This window comes from Drosophila miranda (genome assembly GCF_003369915.1).
Source record: "Drosophila miranda strain MSH22 chromosome Y unlocalized genomic scaffold, D.miranda_PacBio2.1 Contig_Y2_pilon, whole genome shotgun sequence".
In the NCBI taxonomy this organism is placed as follows: domain Eukaryota; kingdom Metazoa; phylum Arthropoda; class Insecta; order Diptera; family Drosophilidae; genus Drosophila; species Drosophila miranda.
In genome coordinates this window covers 27,591,723-27,605,197 of record NW_022881614.1, presented here as the reverse complement: position 1 = coordinate 27,605,197, position 13,475 = coordinate 27,591,723, and the positions used below count along the sequence as shown (strand labels likewise).

The 13,475-nt window shown below is 46.9% G+C and overlaps 1 pseudogene; it reads right to left on the bottom strand.

Moving 5' to 3' along the window:
* Window positions 1-1,254: 1,254 nt before the first annotated feature.
* LOC117193908 lies at window positions 1,255-13,369 on the bottom strand (annotated as a pseudogene).
* Between the last annotated feature and the right edge of the window lie 106 nt (window positions 13,370-13,475).

The following is a 13,475-nucleotide window of genomic DNA, read 5'->3' as shown; positions in this document are numbered from 1 at the left end:
TCAAAATGAGTATTGGGGTATATTAGATTTGTGGTAAAAGTGGATGTGTGTAACGTCCAGAAGGAATCGTTTCCGACCCCATAAAGTATACATATTCTTGATCAGCATCAATAGCCGAGTCGATTGAGCCATGTCTGTCTGTCCGTCCCCTTCAGCGCCTATTGCTCAAAGACTATAAGAGCTAGAGCAACGATATTTGTATCCAGACTTCTGTGATATGTCACTGCTACAAAAATATTTCAAAACTTCGCCCCGCCCACTTCCGCCCCCACAAAGGACGAAAATCTGTGTCATCCACATTTTTAAAGATACGATAAAGCCAAAAACGCAGAATCGTAGAGGATGACTATAGGTTCTAGAGTGTAAAATCTCAACCAGATCGTATAATTATTATAGCCAGAATCAAGAAAACAATTTCATTCTTTCTCGCTCTGTCTCCCTCTAACACACAGATTTCATGGTCGGCTTTGCCAATTGCAAAATATGAGTTCAAGGATCTCAGAACCTATAAGAGCCAGAGCAACCAAATTTGGTATCCACACTCCTGTGATATCGGACCTTGACCGTTTCGTGTCCAAATTTCGCCACACCCCCTTCCGCCCCCGCAAAGGACGAAAATCTGGGAAATCCACAAATCTCAGAGACTATTAAGGCTAGAGTAACCAAATTTGCTATCCGCACTTCTGTTAGATCTCACTATAAAACGTATATCTCAGAATTTCGCCCCACCCCCTTCCACCCCCACAAAGGACGAAAATCTGTTGCATCCACAATATTGCACATTCGAGAAAACTAAAAACGCAGAATCATAGATAATGACCATATCTATCAGACTGTTGAATCTGGATCAGATCGGATCATTTTTATACCCAAAAGGAACAAATCAATTTGCACTGGCTACGCAGCGCCCGACGTCACGCTCAGACTGATTTTCTGACTCTCTCGCACGCACTTTGTCGTGTCGTTTAATATTAGCGGCGTCTGCCGGAGGAGAGCCATACTGACTAAGTATCGGGTATAACTGTAGAGTTGCGGTGTCCGCAGCAACTCACAACGTTCCCCCTCGTTTTAAATTACTTGCTGGAAAAGTTATGTATGTCAACCGTCCAAGTCGGTCTTTATTTCTAAAACTAAGCTTTCTAAACTTTATTTTAACGTACTTGGACCCATCATTCCTTTTATTATGTAATTTTGATCAATTTGAGCACAAAGAATTTGGAATTTGAATTGGTTTTGGGGCGGTTAAGCCTCTGGCTACTCGTTTGTGCTGTCCACTCCATCGAAGAGGCTGAGGAGTTCCTGCTCCTTCCGCTTGATGCGTTCCTTGATGTCGGTGATGGACTCAGACTTCGGGACCTCACGGTTGAAAAAGTCGTCCATGGATTTGAAAACGTTCTGGTACTGATTGTCGTAGTTGGCGTACATGACGGGTGGTGGCTTCTTGGGACTGCGCTTGGTGACGGCATTGCGCTCCGTGAACTCCTTTAGCTCGTCCAGATGCTGTTCTTCCTGCAGCTCGTACGGGGCGAATCTGCGCGTCGATTGGCGGTCTAGCCGGGACTTAGTTTCACGACGCTCCCTTTCAATTTTCTCCAGCAGGGGCTGGGAGGGGATCAGTACCCTGAAGCCAGGAAGCGGACCATGGCTGAGTATCTCCATCTCGTTGGTCTGAACGCCCGCCTCCAGCAGGCGATTGGACACATCCTCAGCCGGTAGATGCCCCTCCAGGCAAGCCTCGGCCTCCTCCGCAGTCTCCTTCAGATTTATTTCCTGAGTTTCCTTCTTCAGGCGGAGGGTCTCTCGTCCACCCGTCTTCTTGGAAGGCCACAGACGAGATCGAGCCGCTTGCTTCGCCGACTCTGTCATCCCAACCTCTTTCTTGGTCCAAGCTTCTCTTGCAACATTATTGCTCTTGGCGGCCCCCTTTGCCGACCTATTCAGAGTGGCCGTCAGAGCAATAGTGGCTCGCTCGCGCTGCTCCTTGACCGACTTTTGATTGCTGGATGCCCTCAGGGCCGAAGCAATGGTAGGCCGCGCCAGGCGTGCTGTGGGGCCTGTCGCTGATGTGGAACCACCTCCCAGACGATGTCGTTGCATCTTCCAAGAACCTCCGTCAACGGAGCCTCCATCGCCCGCTCCGCAGTGAGACGCCTTGCGTGCTCCCGCCGAGTGACCCGATAGCGGCGCCGTCGAAATGGCCCTGGAGGAAGTTGTCTCGTTGCCTCGCGTCGCGGCCGTGCTGCGTCGATTGTAGTTGGGGACTGTGGAGGCACCACGCCCATTGGTCTTCCCAGAAGCATTCATCCCGCGCTTGGAAATCTGTACGTTTATACTGAGACGCAACGTAATGCCGATCAATCTTGTGTTTGCTTGCACAATAATTTTCAAGAAATTCTGAATGTTTTTTCTTTTGACTATTGATGTTGTTGAAACCAGTAACGAAAAATGTGTATTGAGAGGTAGACGATTTTCCCCCTTCACACTCGAAATGTTCAATTTGCAAGGCCAACTGTGTTCTTTATCAAAGCTGTAGCAGAAAAAACGAGTGGTGTACTTGTCTTTATTGTTTGCCTTTATTGAAATCTGGGTGTCTTTGAGTAGATGGAAACATAAGTGCTGGCATGCATAGAATTCATTTGTAGCAGGGAAAGACTTGGGCGTATTCTTACCGGGCTCCCATTTAAATAACATATACATATATAGCTCATACATCATGTCTTTCAATTAATATTATTTTAACAATTCGTATGAACAACAAAAGTTTAATTTTGATTCATTGAAACATATGTATCTAGTTTTCTAGTAAAACTATTGAAACCTTGACATTTTATAAATGGAATGCATCGTTCATTTGTAACAAGTGGAGGGGCGTACGCTTTCTTCTTTTCTGTATTTATCTGGAACTGACTCCAGGAGTTTTTCGACTCCAAAAAACAATGAATAATTGCATTACAAAAGACTCTTTGTCTAACATTATTAAATCATATCATAAAATATACACTCGCATTTGGTGCGAAACCAAAAGGGAAGCAGATAATCAGAAATCAAATGACTTCTTATTCGCAAAGGCGATGTAGTTACACAACAAATGCGTGTGCATTTTGTAAATGGTTTTGCTACTAGGCACGCGGACGATCGGAGACCGCTCTAATGCCAAAATAGCAAAGTCAAAAAGAGGACCCAGCAGACGACTGTTGTATCAGGCGACCGCCCGGGTCCTCATAGGGGCTGTGAGTTAAATTGGTTTCCTTAGCTATGAAATGGCACATATCGAATTTTTATACCCGATACTCAAAATGAGTATTGGGGTATATTAGATTTGTGGTGAAAGTGGATGTGTGTAACGTCCAGAAGGAATCGTTTCCGACCCCATAAAGTATATATATTCTTGATCAGCATCAATAGCCGAGTCGATTGAGCACTGTCTGTCTGTCCGTCCGTCCGTCTGTCCGTCTGTCCGTCCGTCCGTCTGTCCGTCCCCTTCAGCGCCTAGTCCTCAAAGACTATAAAAGCTAGAGCAACGATGTTTTGGATCCAGACTTCTGTGATATGTCACTGCTACAAGAATATTTCAAAACTTTGCCCCGCCCACTTCCGCTAGCACAAAGAGCGAAAATCTGTGGCATCCACAATTTCGACGATACGAGAAAACTAAAAACGCAGAATCGTAGAAGATGACTATATCTTCTAGAGTGCAAAATCTGAACCAGATCGTATAATGATTATAGCCAGAATCAAGAAAACAATTTCATTCTTTCTCGCCCTGTCTCTCTCTAACACACACGTAGCATAGCCGGCTTTGCTTAGAGTAAAACATTAGCGCCTAGATCTCAGAGACTATAAAAGCAAGAGCAACCAAATTTGGTATCCACACTCCTAATATATCGGACCGAGACGAGTTTGTTTCAAAATTTCGCCACACCCCCTTCCGCCCCCGCAAAGGATGAAAATCTGGGGATACTCACAAATCTCAGAGACTATTAAGGCTAGAGTAACCAAATTTGGTATCCGCACTCCTGTTAGATCTCGCTATAAAACGTATATCTCAAAATTTCGCCCCACCCCCTTCCGCCCCCACAAAGGACGAAAATCTGTTGCATCCACAATATTGAGTATACGAGAAAACTAAAAACGCAGAATCATAGATAATGATCATATATATCAGATTGCTGAATCTGGATCAGATCAGATCATTTTTATAGCCAAAAGGAACAAATCAATTTGCACTGGCTACGCAGCCCCCGACGTCACGCTCAGACTGATTTTCTGTCTCTCTCGCACGCACTCCTTGTCGTGTCGTTTAATATTAGCGGCGTCTGCCGGAGGAGAGCCATACTGACTTAGTATCGGGTATAACTGTAGAGTTGCGGTCTCCGCAGCAACTCACAACGTTCCCCCTCGTTCTTTTTATACCCGATACTCAAAATGAGTATTGGGGTATATTAGATTTGTGGTAAAAGTGGATGTGTGTAACGTCCAGAAGGAATCGTTTCCGACCCCATAAAGTATATATATTCTTGATCAGCATCAATAGCCGAGTCGATTGAGCCCTGTCTGTCTGTCCGTCTGTCCGTCCGTCCGTCCGTCCGTCCGTCCGTCCGTCCGTCCCCTTCAGCGCCTAGTGCTCAAAGACTATAAAAGCTAGAGCAACGATGTTTTGGATCCAGACTTCTGTGATATGTCACTGCTACAAAAATATTTCAGAACTTCGCCCCGCCCCTTTCCGCCCCCACAAAGGACGAAAATCTGTGGCATCCACATTTTTAAAGATACGATAAAACCAAAAACGCAGAATCGGTGAGGATGACCATATCTTCTACAGTTCAAAATCTGAACCAGATCGTATAGTGATTTTAGCCAGAATCAAGAAAACAATTTCAGTCTTGCTCGCTCTGTCTCTCTCTAACACACAGGTTTCATGGTCGGTTTTGTCAATTGCAAAATATGAGTTCAAGGATCTCAGAACCTATAAGAGCCAGAGCAACCAAATTTGTTATCCACACTCCTGTGATATCGGACCTTGACCGTTTCGTGTCCAAATTTCGCCACACCCCTTTCCGCCCCCGCAAAGGACGAAAATCTGGGGCATCCACAAATCTCAGAGACTATTAAGGCTAGAGTAACCAAATTTGGTATCCGCACTTCTGTTAGATCTCACTATAAAACGTTTATCTCAGAATTTCGCCCCACCCTTTTCCGCCCCCACAAAGGACAAAAATCTGTTGCATCCACAATATTGAGGATACGAGAAAACTAAATACGCAGAATCATAGATAATGACCATATCTATCAGATTGCTGAATCTGGATCAGATCAGATCATTTTTATAGCCAAAAGGAACAAATCAATTTGCACTGGCTACGCAGCCCCCGACGTCACGCTCAGACTGATTTTCTGTCTCTCTCGCACGCACTCCTTGTCGTGTCGTTTAATATTAGCGGCGTCTGCCGGAGGAGAGCCATACTGACTTAGTATCGGGTATAACCGTAGAGTTGCGGTGTCCGCAGCAACTCACAACGTTCCCCCTCGTTAGTTTTGGGTTCCTCTGGCCGTGGATGGCTGTAGCTGTTCCAATTTGCGTTGCTTGTGTTGCAATGCGACTCAGACGGCGCATGCATGTTCTCGAATCGTGCGGATCCGGTTGGAATATGTCTATACTCTGTTGGTCCTCGTGTTGGTAGATTCGTGAAGGTCCTTGGTGAACTCATTGATGGAGCAATTGGATTAGAACATCGCATCGGACCCGTGAAGCTCCTTGGCTCTGGAACAGTTGCTTGTGAAGATGGCTTGACTGGAACTGGCTCCAATTTGGTTGAATTTGTTGCCAGCAGTTTGGCTTCCACCTCCGTTTTATTCTTCACCTTCAGTTCTATCATTTGAGCAGAGACAGAGCTAACAGCGTCCGAGCTGTGATCTACGTAGCGCGGAACCTTGGGCAATTCATGGAATAGTTTGTCCAACTCCGACTTGGCGTCATCCTTTGACTCGATGCCCAGCTTGAGAAGCTCCTTCTGATTGTAGAACAGCCTGGACGCCTGCGGTGGGGTGTCGGTTTTTGCTGCAGCTGAATAATAGAGGGAAAAGTTAGCTTGGGGTTGCTCAGTGGATGTGGGGGACGGGGCCAGAGAAACAAGGAGCTGTGAGCAGTGAGGAGGATGTGGCGGTAGAGAACTGTGTGCTCACGATATCTGTTTCTCTGGGGTTTGTCGCAATGGCCACGACCATTGGGATTACCACGTCTAAATTGTGTGTGTCCCAATCTTTCATTCTTGCCTATTTCAGATTCTCTAGCTCCTCCAGTAGCAGTTCCGTTGACGACCTTCTTGCCATTTTCATCCGGATAATAGGGGGAACCCACAAGAGTCCTTCGCGCACGGCACAGATCGATGATATGCCGGAAGTCATGGTTCTGGCTCAGCGTACGTGGATTGCCGATCATAATCAGCATAGACATCGGCCGCGAGAGCAAGACATTCAAACGCTGTGTGGGGTAAAAATATTAGTTACAGAGAGAAGACCGTTCCAGAGGGAAGTCACTCACCCGATGATTGTCGAGGAAGCCCAGCTTGGCTGTGAACGAGCGCACAAAGGACACGATGATGATCTGCTTCTCCTTGCCCTGGAACAACTCAACAGAACCGCAATCGATCTGCGTCCAATTGCGCATTTTAAGCTGCTCTTGGATGCGTTGGTATTGGTTCTTGTACGGCGAGATGATCCCGATGTCCGTCTGCGCCACTGGCTCTCCGTTGATACCAAAGTACATTAGATCCTTTACATAATCCATTACAGTGTCGATCTCCTTGTTGTTGCACAGGCTGCGGAACAGAGAAAACGTAGATGTATCCCGTAGATGATGCTTCGGAGTGGTGCAATGGCAGCTCCTACTCACCTAACCGACTTTTTGGTGTTCATTACTGTGCCAAAGGCCGAATGGAACATAATCGGGAAACATTCGTTGGTCGTGTGGAACCAGTTCTGCACTCGACAGACATTCTCTGCAATCAGAAAAAGATTTTCTGCATATTATCATATTCTGCAAGGCAAGGGCGGAGGATCTGCTCACCCATGGGAGCCTGCGCCTTGAGCTCGCCATTGTAGTAGAGATCGTTGTAGAGAGAAACGATCTCCGGGTGGGAGCGATAGTTCCGAATGAGACGCGTTTGAATAGCTGCATTGTAGCCACCGCCCGCATCTACCTGGTAGCACTTTCGCTGGAGAAGCCGCTCGAACAGGGACACGGACAGACCCCAATCGTTGGCCCGTTGCGACTGAAGCACTGGGCCGAGCTGCTTGTGATCCCCAGATATAATTAAATTCGTGTCATATGAGATTGTGCAGGTGATGCCCATGAGGGACTCCGTCTCGGTGGAGGCGGCTGCCTCATCGACAAACACATGCGAGAACACGGGCTGCTTGCAATTGTCGAGGGCGAAGCCACCCGTCGAGAGCTTGCCTGCCAAGCTGAGGGTACAGACGACGATGCGGTACTGGTGCACTGCCTCGACGGCCGGGTAAAAGTGCAGGGCATACATGTTGGAGTACTCTAGTAGCAGGTCATTGATGTTGTCGATGCGTCGATCGCAGCAGGCGGCGAAAATGCGAGTGAGGGGCCGCGGCTGGGTCTCCGGCGCCTTGGCTATGGCGCGGAGCAGCCTCAGCGCAATCTCATCGCAGGCTGTGTTCGATCCGGCCAACACGAGGATGTGAGACTCTGGCCTGCACACATATAGCTGATAAATGGCTTCGCAGATGGTTGCCGTCTTGCCGGTTCCGGGAGGGCCGAAGACAATATAGGGAGCCGGCAGCCTGGGACACAGAGCAATCTGCTTCACTGCCTGCATCTGCTCTGGATTGCTGGATATGCACTGGTTGTGAAGCTTCAGAGCTCCCACGGCCACTGGCTGGCGTGGAATCTCTGCAGGAAAGAGAATCCGCTGCACATGCTGACTGTTGGTCAGATCCAACTGCTCGAGAGCCCGGTACTGGTAGCGCATTACAGCCCGCAGTGGTCGGAAGATCAGCGTATACGTGGTGTTGTCCGCAAGCTGTCGCTCGCAGGTGATGTGCACTCGCTGGGTGGATACGCCGAGGACGCGGGCAAAGTAGACCCGCGGATGCTTCTTCAGCTATCCGAGCTTATTGTCCACACTCCGGGCCCACTTGATAATCGCATCGAAGTCCTTAAGAGCCAGTTCCAGAACGAGGTTTTTGTTTTCCAACAGTTTCCGAACATCTTCGGGACTCCCATTCGGGACACTCTCGTTAATTATCAGCACGTCGTCGCCCGGAGATAGGACACCCTCGACACTTCCATTATTGGCGGAGGACAGTTTTATCTTCACCGACAGCTCCCTGCCGAACTGATGTAGTTCCACCTTCGACTGTGTCAGCCCCAGATAGTGCTGCAGACACTCTATGTCCTCCACCTGTAAGAGAGTGCGCAGAGCGCCGCCGATATTCACCTGCGTGAGCTCCCTACCCCGCTCACAGTAGTTGCGGTAGTCCTTGTCGTACTGCGCCAGAAGGGACTGGGCATTGTCATGCTTCAGTGCGTGCACTACCTCCGTAGGCGGATTGGCACGGAACAAGCCCTTGCTGCGGATGATCTCCTTGCTGCACAGCCTGTACGGGTTTATGTTGAACATGGGCTTGGGCATGGCCCTCGTTCGCATGAAGTGGTGCTGTTCCACGTAGCGTTGACCTTCGCTCGAGAACCCGATCACAATGGGCATCTCCCTCAGAATCGTGAACACGTGCGAGTCCACAAAGAAAACCATCTCCCCACTCTCGGGCATCGTCACCGGCATCCGTCCATTGTACACGTAGTAGAACTGGCGCAACTGCACAATAATGAACTTCTGCACGACCACATCTTTAAGGTCGGTCTTTAGGGTGAAGCCAAAGTAGTGACTGTCCACGCATGTCTGGTACGAGAGGGTCACTAAGGGTTTGGAGCTGTCGAGGGGGAAGCCAGGTTAAAAGATAGGCAGGATATCTAGGCATCTACTTTGGCCTTACAATTTGGTCATTTTCTCGAGTGACTTAAAGTCCGACTCATCGCCATGGTGCTCCACATGCTCCTCATACTTTTCAATCGACTCAAAGTGGGTCTCGCATATGTATCACCCCAGGGAGTTGAGTTCAAAGTTCGTTGATGTCCCCATTATTAGAGTTTTCTGATACTTCAAAGGCATCGCCGTGGCTGCCGTATCGAGGACGTATTTGAGACCTTTATTTTGCTATTGCTTTTGTTTAAAGCTGGGAATCACAAGACTCCAAGTTTTGGTTTTGGTTTTGGCAAAATAGTATACATATATGTATGTACATATGTATGTAATGAAAGAGTCATAAACTACATACATACATACGTACAGACACGTACATATGTATGTACTACACACATATGGACGTGTACATATATATCTTTTATAAAGAAAATCAACTTGAGTTTAAAAAGACTACCCAGAGAACTCCCATTGTCTGAAAGCCATACATATATATTTACTTTTTATACCCGATACTCAAAATGAGTATTGGGGTATATTAGATTTGTGGTAAAAGTGGATGTGTGTAACGTCCAGAAGGAATCGTTTCCGACCCCATAAAGTATATATATTCTTGATCAGCATCAATAGCCGAGTCGATTGAGCCCTGTCTGTCTGTCCGTCTGTCTTCAGCGCCTAGTGCTCAAAGACTATAAGAGCTAGAGCAACGATGTTTTGGATCCAGACTTCTGTGATATGTCACTGCTACAAAAATATTTCAAAACTTCGCCCCGCCCACTTCCGCCCCCACAAAGGACGAAAATCTGTGGCATCTACATTTTTAAAGATACGATAAAACCAAAAACGCAGAATCGTAGAGGATGACTATATGTTCTAGAGTGTAAAATCTCAACCAGATCGTATAATTATTATAGCCAGAATCAAGAAAACAATTTCATTCTTTCTCGCTCTGTCTCTCTCTAACACACAGGTTTCATGGTCGGTTTTGTCAATTGCAAAATATGAGTTCAAGGATCTCAGAACCTATAAGAGCCAGAGCAACCAAATTTGGTATCCACACTCCTGTGATATCGGACCTTGACCGTTTCGTGTCCAAATTTCGCCACACCCCCTTCCGCCCCCGCAAAGGACGAAAATCTGGGGCATCCACAAATCTCAGAGACTATTAAGGCTAGAGTAACCAAATTTGGTATCCGCACTTCTGTTAGATCTCACTATAAAACGTATATCACAGAATTTCGCCCCACCCCCTTCCGCCCCCACAAAGGACGAAAATCTGTTGCATCCACAATATTGCACATTCGAGAAAACTAAAAACGCAGAATCATAGATAATGACCATATCTATCAGATTGCTGAATCTGGATCAGATCAGATCATTTTTATAGCCAAAAGGATCAAATCAATTTGCACTGGCTACGCAGCCCCCGACGTCACGCTCAGACTGATTTTCTGTCTCTCTCGCACGCACTCCTTGTCGTGTCGTTTAATATTAGCGGCGTCTGCCGGAGGAGAGCCATACTGACTTAGTATCGGGTATAACTGTAGAGTTGCGGTCTCCGCAGCAACTCACAACGTTCACCTTCGTTATACCAGATACTCAAAATGAGTATTGGGGTATATTAGATTTGTGGTAAAAGTGGATATGTGTAACGTCCAGAAGGAATCGTTTCCGACCCCATAAAGTATATATATTCTTGATCAGCATCAATAGCCGAGTCGATTGAGCCATGTCTGTCTGTCCGTCTGTCCGTCCGTCCATCTGTCCGTCTGTCCGTCCCCTTCAGCGCCTAGTGCTCAAAGACTATAAGAGCTAGAGCAACGATGTTTTGGATCCAGACTTCTGTGATATGTCACTGCTACAAAAATATTTCAAAACTTCGCCCCGCCCCCTTCCGCCCCCACAAAGGACGAAAATCTGTGGCATCCACAATTTTAAAGATATGAGAAAACCAAAAACGCAGAATCATAGATAATGACCATATCTATCAGATTGCTGAATCTGGATCAGATCGGATCATTTTTGTAGCCAAAAGCAAGAAATCAATTTTCAGTGGCTACGCAGCGCCCGACGTCACGCTCAGACTGATTTTCTGTCTCTCTCGCACGCACTCTTTGTCGTGTCGTTTAATATTAGCGGCGTCTGCCGGAGGAGAGCCATACTGACTTAGTATCGGGTATAACCGTAGAGTTGCGGTGTCCGCAGCAACTCACAACGTTCCCCCTCGTTTTTTTTTGTTTTTTTTTAAGTTTGCTAAGCAAACCGAGCGAGATGTGTGGTGTGCCCACAGTGATTCATTGACTCGTTGTTGATACTCGAACAGGTAATCTATATTTTACACTTGTATATGAATGCTGCATGGATAAGATTTTTGAGTCGCGTCGACGAGTGTCGAAGGTTGGCAAACAAAGGAAATGCATGCAAAATCTGTATGTGTTTGTATTCCTTCTTATCGCGAACGGGCTTTTTATACCCGATACTCAAAATGAGTATTGGGGTATATTAGATTTGTGGTAAAAGTGGATGTGTGTAACGTCCAGAAGGAATCGTTTCCGACCCCATAAAGTATATATATTCTTGATCAGCATCAATAGCCGAGTCGATTGAGCCCTGTCTGTCTGTCCGTCTGTCCGTCCGTCCGTCCGTCCGTCCGTCCGTCCGTCCGTCCGTCCGTCCGTCCCCTTCAGCGACTAGTGCTCAAAGACTATAAGATCTAGAGCAACGATGTTTTGGATCCAGACTTCTGTGATATGTCACTGCTACAAAAATATTTCAAAACTTCGCCCCGCCCACTTCCGCCCCCACAAAGGACGAAAATCTGTGGCATCCACATTTTTAAAGATACGATAAAACCAAAAACGCAGAATCGTAGAGGATGACTATATCTAGCAGATTGCTGAATCTGGATCAGATCAGATCATTTTAATACCCAATAGGAACAAATCAAGTAGCAGTGGCTATGCAGCGCCCGACGTCACGCTCGGACTGATTTTCTGTCTCTCTCGCACGCACTCTTTGTCGTGTCGTTTAATATTAGCGGCGTCTGCCGGAGGAGAGCCATACTGACTTAGTATCGGGTATAACCGTAGAGTTGCGGTGTCCGCAGCAACTCACAACGTTCCCCCTCGTTTTTTTTTGTTTTTTTTTAAGTTTGGTAAGCAAACCGAGCCAGATGTGTGGTGTGCCCGCAGTGATTCATTGACTCGTTGGTGATACTCGAACAGGTAATCTATATTTTACACTTGTATATGAATGCTGCATGGATAAGATTTTTGAGTCGCGTCGACGAGTGTCGAAGGTTGGCAAACAAAGGAAATGCATGCAAAATCTGTATGTGTTTGTATTCCTTCTTATCGCGAACGGGCTTTTTATACCCGATACTCAAAATGAGTATTGGGGTATATTAGATTTGTGGTAAAAGTGGATGTGTGTAACATCCAGAAGGAATCGTTTCCGACCCCATAAAGTATATATATTCTTGATCAGCATCAATAGCCGAGTCAATTGAGCCCTGTCTGTCTGTCCGTCTGTCCGTCCGTCCGTCCGTCCGTCCGTCCGTCCGTCCGTCCGTCCGTCCCCTTCAGCGACTAGTGCTCAAAGACTATAAGATCTAGAGCAACGATGTTTTGGATCCAGACTTCTGTGATATGTCACTGCTACAAAAATATCTCAAAATTTCACCCCACCCCTTCCGCCCCCGCAAAGGACGAAAATCTGGGGCATCCACAAATCTCAGAGACTATTAAGGCTAGAGTAACCAAATTTGCTATCCGCACTTCTGTTAGATCTCACTATAAAACGTATATCTCAGAATTTCGCCCCACCCCCTTCCGCCCCCACAAAGGACGAAAATCTGTTGCATCCACAATATTGCACATTCGAGAAAACTAAAAACGCAGAATCATAGATAATGACCATATCTATCAGATTGCTGAATCTGGATCAGATCAGATCATTTTTATAGCCAATAGGAACAAATCAATTAGCAGTGGCTACGCAGCGCCCGACGTCACGCTCGGACTGATTTTCTGTCTCTCTCGCACGCACTCTTTGTCGTGTCGTTTAATATTAGCGGCGTCTGCCGGAGGAGAGCCATACTGACTTAGTATCGGGTATAACCGTAGAGTTGCGGTGTCCGCAGCAACTCACAACGTTCCCCCTCGTTTAGTATGCGTGCGAGAGTGTCTTTGCTGAACTGAGAGCGCCCCGATACTCACTTTATAGGCTCCATTGGCTGACAGCTTAAGGCGAAGCTCCGAGTATTTGGGACTCCTTTCCAGATAGTCCTCGAAGAGCATCCGCATTTGCGTCTTATCCACGTACCAATCATTGCGAGCACTGATCTTCTGACTGTCGCCCATCTCCAGCAGAAACTGCCCAATGATTTCCCGTTCTATGGGGAAGAGCAACATGGTTTTGATGAGCAAGGAAAGCCCCGTAGCCATGGACCTGTTGCTTACCCCAGGG